General features: G+C 35.1%; 1 long non-coding RNA gene across 1 annotated transcript in view; it reads left to right on the top strand.

The window, feature by feature from the left end:
- Window positions 1–9675: 9675 nt before the first annotated feature.
- The window catches only part of LOC148005227 (uncharacterized), a 37880-nt gene continuing 30167 nt past the window's right edge, over window positions 9676–17388 (top strand). Inside the window, exon 1 of the long non-coding RNA XR_015622405.1 lies at window positions 9676–9747. This is a non-coding gene — a long non-coding RNA (uncharacterized LOC148005227). The remainder of the gene's footprint in view (window positions 9748–17388) is intronic.

Here is a 17388-nt window from a genome sequence, read left to right on the forward strand (position 1 = left end):
TTCCTTTTGTTTTCCTATTATTATAAAAGTAAAAGAAGTTTTGCTTTCTAAATTTTACTCGAAGTCCTCCCAGAAAAACATGTAATTTCAGGGCTTACAAGTGTAGAAGATTTTTACTTACAGTGGAATCTTTTAACACTATTGTGGGAGGTTGATGGGAACTTCTGACTGATGGGGAATTGTGTTTCCTTTATCAGTGTTCAGCATTGCTGCAAAGCATTACTTTACATATTATTGGCGATGAATCAAAATTTAAATATGAAGTATCTTTCTTTTTGAACATGTTTCCTTTAGCAACAATGCAAAACTGAAAACCAAAACGAAAAGAACAAAACAAAACAAAACTAACAACAGAGACTTACTTAAGTAAAGCCATTATAAACTGTAGATGGCCTCTTATCCTCAAGAGTATTAATTGGTCCATCCAGTATTTCTTCTTGCTCACTGCAGTCCTCTTCTGTAGAAAATACATTGTTTATTATATTTTTGTAATGTCTCTTCAAAATCAATTTTAATTTTTAGATTTATTTGATAATTTGTTTTTTGTTTTGTCAAGTGACTGAAGGATTTTCTGCCCTCTGACTTCTACATAAGATATTTCAGGAATTTTGGCACTATGACAGCACCACATGTCTAAGTTCTAAAATATGTGTTCATTTCATAGGACTTCTGTAAACAATTGACATTAATTTTTTCTCTAACTAACTGAAATACATGACCTCACATATTTAGTGGCAAACCTCTCAACTACAGATGTTAGCAAGCTACTGTCCCTCTGAAATCTTTGGGATTTTGTATGTGTGTGTATGCATGCATGTTTGTGTGTGTGTGTGTGTGTTTATTTGTTTTGTTTTTATTCTTATATTCCTTTACAGTTAGTGGCAGTTGGCATGCCATGGCATTCCTTTGTTTTATTGAGATCACCATAACCTGAGCCTCTATGATCACATGGTGTTGTATTTGTATGTTCAGTATCCATTGGCATATGTGTGTGTTGTTTGTTTTTATTTGTTTTGTTTTTATTCTTATTTTCCTTTATAGTTAGTGGCACTTGGCATGCCATGGCATTCCTTTGTTTTATTGAGATCACCATTACCTGATCCCCTATGATCACATGGTGTTGTATTTGTATATTCAGTATCCATTGGCATATATGTGTGTATGTGTGTGTGTGTGTGTGTGTGTGTGTTTGTGTGTGTGTGTGTGTGTGTGCTTGTATCATTTGTATTGATGCAAGGCTCCCACCCTACTTCAATACAGCCTTGCTACACATTCATCTGCAAAGGTACTATTTCCAGGTCTTGTCATATTCTTAGATTATGGAAGGAATACTTCAAAACATATTTCTTTGAAGGCAGAAATAAATAATGACATTTCAGATCAAATGTTAGGCAACTGTCTCTTGTACAGGAATTTAAATCTATCAACTTGGCTGCCCTTCCAGGGATCACATTCAAATATATGATCTGATGGAATGCAGACACACCACACCTATAATCACTTTATCCTTTTAATTCCTCTTTTGTTACATGTACCTTTAATTCCTGTGGCTGAAATACAGACACTCATTCAGTACAACATTTAATACCAAATAATGATATCTAATTGAGGGAACCAGCAAAGTAATGAATCAGAGAATAATTTTACAGAATGAGTTAGACAAAGGATATGCCTAATTCTCAGGATAGAAAGGCTACTTAAAGGTAAGATCAGAATTCCGTTTTGCTCTTGAACAATCAGTTCACTTTAGTTCAGTTTGGAATAGTTCAGCTAAGTTCAGCTGAACTCAGTTTAGAACAGTTCATGGAGTCAGAGGTAGTCTTTTCAAGAAGAGCAATTCAGTCTGAGCCAAGAGGAACCATTTTCAATCAGTCAGCTTGGAGAGGAATTTGAGCAGAACAACTGAAGTGAATCAGTCAGTAAGAGTTCAGAAAGAGCTAGAGAGGGTAATTTTATTCAGCAGTAAGTCACAGAGGTTGAAACATTTTAAGCCTAGGTTAGTAGACCTGGAGGCTGAAATCTTCAAGGTCCAGGGCTCTAGATTACATTCTATGGAAAATAAAAGCTTTTGTGCCTAATCCTAGGTATAGTTACTACTAGAGAGAAGAAAGTGTGCTAGGTTCAGCCCAAGGGTTATGTTTGTAAAGCTTAGGCATGAGTCTCGTCTCATCTCATTATCTGATGAAATAAGAATGACATTTACATTTGCAGTCTCTAAATGTAATAATGTCACAATAATCATTATTAAAGAAGGTATTCCACACATTTGTAATATACTGATTTTGATGGCTAATATTAATTCTCAACTTGAGTACATATGGAATCCAATGAATCACAAGCTGAAGGGAACTACTCTGAATTTTTTTTTTTGAACCGGTAATTTGAAAGAGAAAGTCATACCCTAATTTTGGCACATTCTGGTAGAGGCACAGATACAAGAAATGGAACAATGCCACTTTCCTTTTTGCCTACTTGCTTTCACACTTAATGACAAATTCACCTTTCCTGTAACTGGGTGCTTCTTTCACCAACATTAAAAGGAACTCCTTGGAATTTCAATATTGGAAGAGAGCAGCAACACTGCAGGAATCCTCCAAGTCTTCAGTAACAGATTGGGACTATTATAGCATCTGGCTTTATCTACTGAAAACGATACAAAATTCTCAATCTCTCCAGTACTAGTCAGTCACTGTTAGACTACTGGAGCCATATTCTATAAGTCAAAAATCAACTTCATAAATCATATGTATATATGTATGCATCTCAATTTTGTTCTTTTAGAGAATCCTGACTAAGAAATTGAGAAAACTTCCTTTAATTTTTGATTTTATCCCACAGATCTTTCAGAACTGAATGTTATTCTTCCTCCTATAAATAAGTCTTTTCTTTTCTGATTTTTTAAAAATCCATTATGCTCATGCTAAGCTTTTTATATGGTAAAATGCCCTGACAATTATCATTAGTATTCCATCTTTAGCACAAATTGAAACATAGTAAATAATGAAATTTGCCTTAAGAATATTTATTTTGCTTTCTTTGTCTTGAGGACTGCTGTGAATGACAGAATGAAAGGTTTAATTATAAACTAGGTCCATAATGCTCATCATAATATTCACAGTGGGCAAGCTTATATTTTATTCTGTCAATTCTACTTTAATTTGAAACAAAAATCCTCAAAATATCACTGTTATAAATATATGAATATATTCACAAAGATTAATAATCCTTAGTTATTATAATATTATATCCTCTGAGTAATAAAACCATATTTAATTGCTTCTCTTATTAGAAAATAGCAAGCCTAAGGGTTATTAAAATTTCTATCCTGAAGCTATAATATAAAATAAATTAATAAGTTTAAATATATTTCTGTTGAAATGCATATGACAAAATGCATAACTTATACTTTGTAGTTATTCACATGCATACTTCCATAAATAATATACTTTGTTGCAGAAGTCAGATAACACATCAAAGACACATTTTATATCATCTCTTTTCTCCTGTAAAAATTTTGCTATTGTTAATATGTATGCTATAGTGTTTCTCCTGAGGGACCAGTATTGATATATTTATTAACATATGACCATAATTACCATTAGAAATAATTGCTACTTTTGCATGGTTCTATATATTTTAATGTATGTGCCATATATTTTGTGTAAGAGAATGTACAATATTACTGTAAATTCTAGTCCTCTTTTCATTGTCTGATATTTTCCTCAGAAAATAAATCTTACAGCTTATTTAATATAATGTGCACACTAGTTACAAATGCTCAATGGCCACTCCTTTCTACCACACTTCCTACTCCATGCAGACTTTGAATTCACAATACTCAAGCCTCTGTCTTATAAGTGGCTAGAATTCTAGGTCAATTTATGAGGCTTGCTTAAATTTTTTCCCAGCTATATAATTCTTCATTTATTCTAGAAAATACAGATACTAAATTTATAAAAAACAAATTAAAACTGAAGCAATATGTGTGTTATTTCAATTTTTTAAAGAATTGTTTGAATATTAGTTTATAGTAGTGTCAAAATGAAAACTAAAAAATGTGATTTTAAAAAATATATACAAGTAACACAAATAACATGACAGAGGAGAAAAATGGTCATATCAAATGGCAATTAGCTAATTCACATCAATATTTTGTCCCCCACCCTCCATCCCACATCTCCCATCCCCCATTCCCATCCCCCCTCACCCTACTTCTATGAGGACGCTCCCACTTCCTCACACCCACTCCTAGCTCAGTATCCTGGCATTCCCTCAATTGGGGAAACAAGCCTTTACAGGACCAAGGGCTATTAATGCTGAACAATACCACCCTCTGCTACATATCTGACTGGAGTCATGGGTTCCTCCATGTGTACTAATTGGTAGGTAGATTAGTTCCTGGAAGCTGTGGTGGGGTCTGCTTGTTTGATACTGTTCTTCTCCCTATGGTATTGCAAACTCCTTCCGTTCCTTCAGTCTTTCTTCTAACTCCTCCATTGTGGTCCCCTTATTCAGTCCAATGGTAAGCTGCCAGCATTCTCATCTGTATCAGTAGGGCTCTGGCAGAGCCTCTCAGGGGACACCCATATCAGGCTTCTGTTAGCATGCACTTCTTGGCATCAGGAAATAGTGACTGGGTTTAGTGACTGCATATGGGATGGCTCCCCAGGTGGGGGAGTCTCTGGATGAACTTTGCTTCAGTCCCTGTCCCATTCTTTGTCCCAGTATTTCCTCCCATGAGTATTTTTGTTCTTTCTTCTAAGAAGGAATGGAGCAGCCACATTTTGGTCTTCCTTCTTGAGTTTCATATGATTTGTGAATTTCTTCTTAGGTATCCAAACATTTGGGCTAATATCCACTTATTAGAGAGTGCATACCATGTGTGATCTTTGGTGACTGGGTTATCTCACTCAGAATATTTTTTTTCTTTTTTTCTTTTTTTCGGAGCTGGGGACTGAACCCAGGGCCTTGCGCTTGCTAGGCAAGTGCTCTACCACTGAGCTAAATCCCCAAACCTCAGAATGATATTTTTAAGTTCCATCAATTTGTCTATGAATTTCATATAGTCATTGTTTTTAATAGCTGAGTAGCAATCCATTGTGCAAATGTACCACATTTTCTGTATCCATTCCTCTGTTGAAGGACATGTGGGTTCCTTCCATCTTCTGATTATTATAAATAAGGCTGCTACGAACATAGTGGAGCACGTGTCCTTGTTATATGTTGGAAAATCTTTGGGAATATTCCCAGTAGTGGTAGAGCTGGGTACTAGGGTAGTCCTATGTCCAATTTTCTGAAGAACCACCAGACTGATTTCCAAAGTGGTTGTACCAGCTTGTAATCCCACCAACACTGGAGCGGTGTTCCTTTCTCCATATCCTTGCCAGTATATACTGTCACCTGAGTTTTTGATCTTAGCCTGACTGGTGTAAGATTGTATTTCAGGGTTGTTTTGATTTGCATTTCCTTGATGACTAAGAATGTTGAATGTTTCTTTAAGTGCTTGTCAGGTATTTGGTATTCCTTAGTTGGGAATTCTTTGTTTAGTTCTGTATCTGATTTTTAATAGGACTATTTGAGTCTCTGGAGTCTAACTTCTTGAGTTCTTTGTATATAATAGGTATTAGCCCTCTATCGAATATAGGAATGGTAAAGACCTTTTCTCAATCTATTGTTTACCGATTTGTCCTGAGAATTGTCCAAACTAATTTTCATTATCAGTGTGTCAATCTTTATGCACCTTTATCAGTGCATAAAGATTTCTTTTTCTCTATATCTTCTCCAACACTGTTGTCAGATTTATTGATTATACCCATGAAGACTTGGTTGAAATGGTGTTTCAAGTTAGTTTTAATGTGAATTTTCCATATGGCAAGAAATAATAAACACTATAAAATAAGTTTGTTTCTTATTTGTTTAGTTTTAACTTTATATTCAGTTTGTATGCTTACTTTTTATTTGGCAGTTTTGTTTGTCTGTTCTTAATTTCTGTAATTATTTGTAAATTCTGGACATCAGTGCCTTGTCTTAAGTGTATTCTTTACAGAATTTTCTTCATTCTATTGGCTGTCATTGAACTCTACTGAGTGTTTTCTTTGGAGCACATTAGCTTTTTATTTTGAAGTAGTGCCATCTCTTGATATTTGGGGTTAGTTGATGTGTTATTTATTTGTTATTAAGGAAGCTTTTGAAAGACATACTGTTCCCTTTAAAATTTCAGTGTTCATCATGGCTTAATGTGCTTGGCCAAGGGAGTGGCACTTTTGGGAGGTGTGACCTTGTTGGAATAAGTGTGTTACTGTGTGTGTGGGGGGTTTAAGACCCTATCCTAAATGCCTGGAAATAAGTAATCTGCTATCAGCGTTCAGATGACGATGTAGAACTCTCAGTTCCTCCTGCATCTTTCCTGCCTGCCGCCTGGAGGCTGACATTCTCTTGCCTTGATGATAATGGACTGAACCTCTGAATTTGTAAGCCAGCCCCAATTAAATGTTGTCCTTATAAGACTTGCCTTGGTCATGGTGTCTGTTAACAGGGATAAAACCCTAACTAAGACAGAAGTTGGTACCAGGGACTGGGGTATTGCTATGATAGGTCTGAATATGTTTTATTTAGGATAATGTGGATTTGAGGACTTTGGATTTGGAAAACAGTGAAATGCTTTAAATGGGGCTTAATGGGCCACCCTAGGAGGACTATGAATAATTTCTTTACTGAGGGGGATTTGAATTGTGCAGACCTGGCCCAGGAGTTTTCAGCGGAAAATTTCAATATGTAGCCTAGAGACTGTTTTTGTGGTATTTTGGTGAAGAATGTGACTACTTTTGCCCTTGTCTGAAGAGTCTGTCTGAGGATAAGGTGAGGAGACTCAGATTAGTTGCATTGACAAAGAAAGTCTGAAAAAAATTCCCAAAAGATCATAAGTAGATCCCAGACATTGGATAGTAAGAGTTTGAGTTTGCTTTTGATTGTGACTGTGCCCTGATAATTTTCCCTCTTTAAGGAAGAAGATTTGAGTAGAGCCTAAAGTTAAAAGACTTTGACGTGTAAAAAGAGTGAATTTTAAAAGATATTGGATATTTTAAAGAGATTGAAATTTTAATATGTAAGAATTTTTAAATTCTGGAACTTTAAAGTTATTTAGATCTTGAGGATAAGAAAGGAAGGGTTGAGGCTTAATAGTGATGTGTTTGTGTCAAGTTGACAAGGGATCAATCCTACTGGCTGGTTTTGTGCGTTAACTAGACACAAGCTGGAGTTATCACAGAGAAAAGAGCCTCCGTTGAAGGAAAGCCTCCAAAGATTCAGCTGTAAGGTATTTTCTCAATTAGTGAGTGAGACTGGGAGAGCCCATTGTAGGTGGTGCCATCCCTGAGCTGCCAGTCCTGCCTTTCATAAGAAAGGATCATGAGCCAGGGGAAGCAAGCCGGTAAATAGCATCCATCCATGGCTTCTGCACCAACTCCTGCTTCCTAACCTGCTGAGTTCTAGTTCTGACTTCCTTTGGTGAGGAAGAGCAATTTGGAAAGCAATAGCTGAATAAACCCTTTCCTCCCCAGCTTGTTTTTCAGTCATGGTATTTTGTGAAGGAATAGAAACCCTGACTAACGCACTCTAAATCAACTTAGGCAAAGCTTATATAAACTTTATTTTTCCCATTTTGTTGAAAAGAGATTATTTTCTCCCATAATATATTTTAATTTTGTTTTTCCCTCCCTATAATGTTCCTAGTTTCTCCCAATTTTGACTCTCCAGATCTACTCCCTTTCGTTTTCCATATCATAAAAAATTAGCAGGCTTCTAAGACGTGATAATAAAATACAACAGAAAAGCATAACAAGACAAAAAACCTGTCACATTGAAGACAGACAGGGCAACAAACAAAACAAAAGAAAACGAAAGAAGAACAGTCCAAGGAAAGACACAAGAATCAGACTTCTACTCACTCGCACGCTCGGGAATCCCATAAAAGCCCCAAACTGGAAGCCATAATATACACGGAGGACCTGATGCAGACCTTTGCAGGTCCTGTGTATGGAGCCTTCGTCTCTCGGAGTTTATATAAGCTTTGCCTAAGTTGATTTAGAGGGCCTTGTTTTCTTGATGTCCTCCATTCCCTCTGGCTCATACACTTTTTCCACTTCCCAGAGACCCCTAGCAGACATTGTCTAGGGAGAAAAAGAAAGGAAGAAAAACCTTGAGGGACTCAGCCTTAAATAGGATGTCTCTATCGAAACTCTGCCCTCAGAGTTCAGGAGTTTCAGTTTTTAAATGAAGGTCTATGAACAATTTTGAGATTATTTTCATACAATGTGATTTGTGTACATCTAATATAATTCTTCAGTAGGTAGAGTCCAGTTTTACTAGCACCATTTGTTGAATGGGCTAACCTTTGCCCAAAGCATGTTATCTTCGTCTCCATTGTCAAAAATTGAACTGTGATAGTTTTGCCACTTTACTTCCTTACAGGTCCTCTTTTCTATTCTATTGGCCTACCTGTCTGTTTTTATTAAAATACCAATGTATCTTCATCACTGCAGTTTTATTATATAATTTGTTTTGGGTATTGCCATCCAAGAAGCAGTGTTCATTTTCAGTGGGATTGCTTAGGCTATCTCTGGTCTTCGATGAGTTCATATATAATGTGCTTTTTAACCTTTGAAAAAATAACATCAGAATTATGAAATGTGTTACTTTCATCAATTTTAATTAATTTTTTAGCGTAATCATTTTCACAATGTAACTTTTGCCAATACAAGAACATGGGATATCTTTCCATTATCTAGTATGTTCTGTGTTTTCATTTTACATTTGTCTTTGAGTTTTCTTTTTTTTTTATTATTAACTTGAGTATTTCTTATTTACATTTCGAATGTTATTCCCTTTCCCGGTTTCCGGACAAACATCCCCCTAATCCCTCCCCCTCCCTTTCTTTATGGGTGTCCCCCTCCTCCCCCTCCCCCCTTACCGCCCTCCCCCAACAATCATGTTCACTGGGGGTTCAGTCTTAGCAGGACCCAGGGCTTCCCCTTCCACTGGTGATCTTACTAGGATATTCATTGCTACCTATGAGGTCAGAGTCCAGGGTCAGTCCATGTATAGTCTTTAGGTAGTGGCTTAGTCCCTGGAAGCTCTAGTTGCTTGGCATTGTTGTTCATAAGGGGTCTCGAGGCCCTTCTAGCTCTTCCAGTTCTTTCTCTGATTCCTTCAACGGGGGTCCCCTTCTCAGTTCAGTGGTTTGCTGCTGGCATTCGCCTCTGTATTTGCTGTATTCTGGCTGTGTCTCTCAGGAGAGATCTACATCCGGCTCCTGTCGGCCTGCACTTCTTTGCTTCATCCATCTTGTCTAATTGGGTGGCTGTATATGTATGGGCCACATGTGGGGCAGGCTCTGAATGGGTGTTCCTTCTGTCTCTGTTTTAATCTTTGCCTCTCTAAAAGGTCATTCACGTTTTTGCTTTGGAATTGAATACTTTCCCAATTTCTCTGAATGTAGGTTGCTAGCATAAATTAAGACATAATATAATATTTTTCCATCAACTTTACCATGTTTATTATAACCAAGAGTTTTGTAGTTACTAGGATTTTTAAATAAAATTCATGTTGTTGTCAAAAATGACAGTTCTAACAACCCCACCAAATTTTAAGGACTTTTGTGTTTTTCTCTATTTCTATAGCTAAAAATTCAAGCACTATATAGAATCAGAGAAAAGGGAGTGGCTATCGTTGTTTTATTCCTAATTGGAGGTAATTGTTTCAATGTTTCTCCTCTTAAGTAATGTCATATATAGATTTTTTTGCTATAAAACCTTCATTATTTTGGTCGATGTTTCATTGATTTATAAAGTCTCTATAACCTTTTATAATGAAAACACATTGAATACTGGTAAACACCATTTCATTGTCAATTGAAATAATGTTGTGGTTTCTGTCCTGGAGTGTCTTTATGGGGTATATTATAACAATTTATACCTTGAACCAATCTTGCTTTTTGGGATGAAGCTCAATAGGTCATATGTATAATTTTAATGTGTTCCTGAATTTGGTTTTGAGTATTTTGTTAAGAATTTTTGTAAGCACGTTCATCAATTAATCAGTCTTTAGACTTTCTTTTTATTCTTGTAGTGTCTTTGTCTAGTTTCGGTATGTAAACAATTCTTTTTTGCCAGTTGTCCTTCACTTTGTATTTTATAAGACTAATAAAAAATAATATAAAGTCCTTGAAAGTTTGTTAGAATTCCACAATGAATCCTATTGTATTTTATTTGAAGGAAGGATTTAAATAATGTTTTCAAGTCCATTGCTGGTATAGGGTCTGTTGAAGTTATTTATATATTCAGGACTTCACTTTGGTAGATTATATGCATTTTGAAGTCTTTTATTTATGCTAGGTTATTCAACTTTTCAAAGCACATATTCTCATAATAGTTTCTAATGGATACTTTATACTTCATTGGAGTCAGTTGTAGTACAACCTTTGGATCTCTGATTTTATTAATTTGTATGTTCTCCATCATTTTTCTGTCAGATTGGCAAAGGGTATGTTAATGTAATTAAGCTTTTTCAGAACACAATTCTTCATTTGTTTGATTTTATGTATTGTCCTTTTAATCTCTACTTAATTAGCTTTCCCCCTAATCTTTATTATTCCTTATGATATTTCATGATTAGGGTGGCTGCTTCTTTTTCTTCAAGAGCCTTGAGGTATACCATTACATTATTTATTTGATATCTCTAAGATTGTTTTATATGAACATGTATCACTATAAATTTTTCTCTATTAAGAACTAAAAACTATTATAAATTTTGCAATTATAAGGACGGACATAGAATGTATATTTATAAGTGAATATACAGAATCTCAGAAGAAAAAATGTATATATTCTTCATCTATGGGACATATCAGATAGCCAAACTTATATTCACATATGTGTATGTGTATAGTTTATGATGCATATGTGTATGTTTTGTATATATGTCTATGATGTGTATGTGTGCATATATGTATGTGTGCATATATGTGTATGGAGATGAACAAGGGATATAGTATAATGTAGAAAACAAGAATTGCTAAATATTAGTAAATAAATGAATTTAATCATAGGCATGTGTTGTGGAAAAGGGTATAAAGCTAACTCTTTTTCTAAATCTAATTCTGTCATTTTATTTTTATTTTTGTTGGGAGATAAGCACACAAAATATACTTGGTGGAGACAGTGTAATCCAATGTGAATTCTACAATTTGAAAATGGCTATGACTGTATCAAAATTTGGTGCAATCTATTAACATTTGGTATGGTTAATATTGCTCTGTGATTATAAGTTTATTTACTAGTATCTTAATAAAGTTTATGAAAATACCAAAGATGTAAAATCAAAGGAAGGATAGAAAAATATATAATATGAATAAAAATATATATAATATATAAGATGAAGAAAAATTTACATACCTTAAATACTAATCCAACTAGACTCAAATAATTACATTAATTAACATGATCTAAATAAAACAATTGAATGGTTTTTGTGACTGTAAATACAAATATCAGTCTTAACATTTAGTTAAGTTTTGCTGATATCAAATCGTTTCATTTACAGATATCCTTCATACTTTTCTCTTTCCTTAAAAATAAGGATGTTATAGGGTTGGGGATTTAGCTCAGTGGTAGAGTGCTTGCCTAGCAAGCGTAAGGCCCTGGGTTCGGTCCCCAGCTCCGAAAAAAAAAAAAAAGAAAAAAATAAGGATGTTATAACAGCATATGGATGACTATTATGAATGAACTAATGCTCCCTTAGATAGGAATTATATTATCACACAGAAAACATGATTATTGAGCCAATAGAATACTTCCATGGCCTGAGTCTAAGAGTTTGAACCATAATCTGTTAAAATACATATTTGGGAATTTTAAATATATAACTGCTGAGGGACCTGTTCTCATTGCTGAAATTAATAGGAAGTACCACAACACATTCTGCAGCTCCCTTGTTTCTTCTGCCATGTGAGGATGCAGCCGGCACCTTATTCGTCCTTATGACGTATCTCCACAGCAGCAAAACGTTGTAGAAGATAGATCTCTTGACTGTATTTCAAGTTTGTATGTGCCCTGGGTTTGTCCTTTCAAATCACTTGAACTATGAACAGTAAATATCTGTTCTTTACAAGTCATAATAAATTTGTAAATAAAAATTAATATATTAAGAAATATATTTAGACGTCATGTACAAGAAGAGTAATAATAATGTAGAACCCACACAGAATCCTAGTACACAGGAGACTGAGGGATAAGAATCACGAGTTTCATCCCAGTTCAGCACATATAATGAAATTTTGGATAGCAGGGGTCATTTATGTTATTTCTTGGACAATAAATAATTGAATGTGTAAGCTTCTAAAAACAGACTTTTTTTGTTAATTTAACCACTAAAAACAATATTGAAATCATGCAGAAATGTCAGGTTCCTATTGGGGTGTTCTTTTCTATGCACAATATAAAGACTGTCATATTATGCAAATGCTGATTTCTTTACCTGCAGAGGTCTGGTTATAGGCCAGGCATTGGGAGTATCAGCTTTATGAAGCATCTCTTACCTCAGTTTGGAAACATTGTTCACTATCAACTTCTGATTGGTTAAATAAAGATCTGAACTGCCAATAGATAAGGCAAGAGAAGAGAGGCAGGACTTCTAGGAAAAAATAGAGACTCTGGGAAGGAATATCAAATATAAGGAGTCATCAGAGGTAGAGGAAGAAGGGAGTACCAGGACTAGAGACTAGAGACTGAGAGGTAAAGACCTATTTGGAGGGACATAGGCCAGGACACGTTAGGTACTATCAGGTTAGAAGAGCTGAGAATCTGTCCAGCTTTAGTGCCAAAGTTAATAATAAATATAAAATGTCTCCGTGTCACTATTCTGGAGCTGGCCATCTGAAAGAAAGTCCCATTTTACTTTGCACCCATTGTGGTAGGCACAAATTCAAGTTTAGAACAAATTGTGGCATTTAGGCTAAAAGTCCCATGTAGAAAGCAAATGAGCAGGAGATGTTTCCCTGGCAGCTGCACATTGCATATATCTTGGACTGCTGAATGGCTGAGGTTAGCCTGTGCTATTCAGTGGGAGACTTGTCAGCACTGGAGCCTCAAAGCAGGTCGCCTTTAAGAACCCTTGCAGAGCATATGAGCCTGGAATTTCACCTACTGACAGGTGGCAAAAATCAAGGAGACAGAGCCCCTATTGCAGCCAAAGGCAAGCACTTCACTTCCCAGAGCCATACACTTCTCTAAGAATGGTGGTAGTTGAGACTTGGCGTATAGAGAGATAAATACGGTTACAGGTCCAGAATTGGGCAAAGGACTGGACTAACTCAAATGGGACAGAGCCAGCATCCAGCTCTATGTGCTGAATGGGCCACAGAAAAGCCCTACATCTATGCAGAATCATGACAGAGAAGACAAGCTATTGAAAGGCACACAGCTTGTTGGAACCAACCCTTCCTGTAGGGTCTGTACCAGATATCTTAGAACCTGGCCGTCAATTAAAACAACTAATATCATGGAACTATGAGGCTTCAGCTACACAGCAACAAAATAGTAGTTGAGGCATTGGTATTTTTAAGGACCATTTACTGGGTGAAGGACCACATTCTGAAATAAGAGTACAGATTACAATTGAAGATCCCATCTTAGAGCAATATTGTACAGTAGTCTTAAATGCTTGAGACAAAGTTGAAAACCAAGGACAATCTGAATCATTTACAAGGATATACCAGATATCAAATGAATGTCTCACTGACATTTTCCAAAGAATACAACTCTAAATAGAGCAACACTAGATCCAAATTTTAATTTAATCTTTAGCTTTAGAAAAGGCTAATGCTGAATGCATTAAAGGCTATTAGGCCTCACCTATACATGAATGGATTGAAACTACAGCAGGTATTGAATGTAATTCTCACAATTCATTTGTGGTTGAAAAATTATAAAAGGTATACAAATTCAAAATGCTCATTCCTGTAGCTACGAAATATCAGGCCATTTCCTACAGGACTAAGGGCAAACAGTTCCTAAGGGAAAACTTTTCTCTAATAGTAATTCAGGGAAAAAGCTTCCTGTGAAATGTAGACAATGTGGAAGGAAGAAACATAAAGCATCTTCCTGAATATAGGTCACCCAAAGATATTTGAAGTGATTCCTAATGTCAAACAATTAACTAAGGGGCCTCCCTCAAAGCACAACAAATAACATCATGAGTCATTCATCTCCTTTCAACCAAATAAAATCTGTTATGGAAAGCAACCAGAAAAATTAAAGCCTGATAGGACAAAAAGTGCTGCTCAAAACTTGGATAAATCACTTAATAGAGATAGATCAGTTCCTGTGAATAAAGCCAGACATTCTAAAGTTATAAAAAATTGATAAGAAACCAAAAATTAAAAATTATATTTAGATGGAATTGATACAGAAGCAGATGTGACAATAATTTCACAAGATTCCTGCTATTCAGCTTGGCCATTTCAAAGAGTATCTACATAGACCTAGGAATTGGGACACTGTCTCATGTAAAGTCTAAAATCGAAATCCAAATAAGAAAATTAAATTTGTAAGTGGCTAATATAGCCATAGACTTATGGGGAAGAGATCTATTGCATCAGTCTGAAGCACAGATTAGCAATCTTCCAACTTCAGAGACAGGCTGTAAAAGAGATGTTACTTATAAATAAAGTTTAAAATGTTATCAAAAGGAGCTACAGACTCTACAGCTCTTCACAAACAGGATGCCACGGAGGCTGACTCTTCAACTCTACATGGGGGAGCCACAACTGATAGAACAGCAACTGCTCTACTACTAAAATGGTTGACTGAGAAGCCTGTTTGAATATATCAGTGGCCTTTGAAAAAAGAAAAGTTAGAGGTAATAGAGCAGCTAGTCCAAGAGGAGCTGGTGGCTCCATATATAGAAGAATTCATAAGACCCTGGGATCCTCCTATATCTATTATTTTTTAAAAAAATCTAGAAATTAGTAAATGTTAAGAGATTGAAGAACAATCAGCCTATGTATTCCCTACAACCTGGAATTGCCTTAAATTCTTTAATACCTAAAGCATGGCCTGTTATACTAATCAATTTAAAAGATTGCTTTTTTTACCATCCCTTTGCATGAGCAAGATAGAGAAAACTTTGCTTTCACAATGCCTACTTAACCTGTAAAATGGTACAGTTAGAGGACCTTGCTACAAGAATGTTAAACAGTCCTGCCTTGTGCCAATATTTGCTACAACAACCATTAGAAATAATTCACAAACACTTTCTACAATCTATAATTTATCATTTCATGGATGATATCTTGCTGATTCACATGGAGATAACTTAGAAAAATATGTGAAGAAATAAAAAAAATATATTGTCTTGTTGGGGATTACAAATTGCTCCTGAAAAAAATACAATAATAAGATTCTGTGAATTACTTATGATAAAAAAAAAGATCTACAGAAAATTAAACCAAAGAAAGTACAAATCAGGAGAGGTCAATTATAAACTCAAAGTCTTCCAAAATTTGTTGCAAGATATTAACTGGCTACGATCTGTAATTCAATTGACTACTCAAGAGCTATGTAATTTATTACAAACTGTACAAGGTGATAAGAATTTAAATAGTCCAAGAAAATTATCAGCTGATGTTGAGAGAAAATTGTCTCTGCTACATAAGAAATTACAGGATGCACATGTGAATCCTTTGGATCCAATGCTTGACTGTGTTTCAGTTATCTTTCCCTCTACTCACATTCCTATAAACATTCTTATGCAGAGGGAAGATAATATATTGCAATAGGCATTTTAATACACAAACAGAATAAAAATTAAAGTCCTATGTAGAAAAGGTTTCTGAATTGTTTCTGAAAGTAAAAATAAGATTTCATCAATTAGCAGTAATAGACCCAGCTGAAATTGTAGTAACTTTAATTACTAGTAAAATTACCTCTTAATAGAAAAAAACTGAACATTGGCAAAAATTTTGCATGAACTTGGGGGCAGAAATTAATTATCCCAAAACAAGTGACTTCAGTTCATAAAAAACTAACTGGATTATTCCTCATATGGTAAAAGAGACACTAATTTCTAGAACCCCTACATTCTACACAGATGTAAATATATCAGGAAAAGCAAGTTGTATGAGAGGCAAATAAAAAAGTGACTCAAAACACTTTTGACAAAGTTCAAAACCATTAAAGCTGAATATATATTCTGACTTTGAATATACAGAAAGAGTTGTTTTGCATGTAGAAACCACTTTACTTATTCCGGATGATTCACTATCTATTAAATTGCAAGCAATTAGAAATGGAAGTCATCCATTGCGTATAAAATATATCAAATCCCATATCCATCTGCCAGGCACTCTGATCCAAGATAATGATGAAGTTGATCAGCTATTAAGAGTAAATGTGCCAGAAACTTCAGAATTTCATATGAAACCTCATGTTGTTTCCTTAAATATTTGCGTTGAGGACTACTTCAAAGCAGCCAGCTAAGATGGGTCAGCCTCACAGTGTGTTCCACCTAGGACTTTTATTTTGCTGTGTACTTGTCCAACACATATAGACTGGACAACAAATGAAGCAACTACCTCTCCCCGGACATGGTCAATATCCCAATTTTCTTAGGATATTGAACAGATGCCATTATCCTCAGATAGTACGAATGAATTTTAAAAGAATGATGTCCCACTCCCTAGAGGTGGGGTGTTTGGTTTTTTTTTAGAAGATAAGGGAGGAAATATGAATGATAGGGTAAAGGGTTAGATTATAAAATCTACTTTTAGATTAGAAAGCACCAACAAGTCAAAAGTATACATTGGTATAGATTTTTGAATATTGATATAAATTTAAGGTTGTATTTTGTTACAACATACTATAAGCATATGCATATATATATGAATACATATGAGCATGTATGTCTTACCTCTTGTATAAGGTGTTAGACAAATGCACCTCATTTAAATATGAATTTAAAATACTATTACTATTACAAACTGTTTAGGATAATTAAGAAATGAAAGTTAGTAGTCAATTAAACTTCAGGTCTTGTTAGTTGCTAGTTTAGTTATTCACAGAAATAAGCCTTGTTCAGCCTCCTGAAGGTATTTTAAAAGTAAACAGATAGTAAATAGGTTAAAAAAATAACAACATTGTCTATTCAGATTTACTGATATAGATAGATAGATGTTCTTCAAACATTTCAGAGTTCTACAGAATATGACATTTAAGATGTAACGATAACCATAGGATTTTCATGACAGTGAGACTGTGAGCTTCTGGCAGCACTCCTACACTACTGCAAGGAAGATGTGAGCATCAAAGAACCCTCTTATAGAGCTAGCTTTAAATG

The sequence above is a fragment of the Rattus norvegicus genome, chromosome 6 (genome assembly GCF_021556685.1).
Source record: "Rattus norvegicus strain SHRSP/BbbUtx chromosome 6, alternate assembly SHRSP_T2T, whole genome shotgun sequence".
Taxonomy (NCBI): domain Eukaryota; kingdom Metazoa; phylum Chordata; class Mammalia; order Rodentia; family Muridae; genus Rattus; species Rattus norvegicus.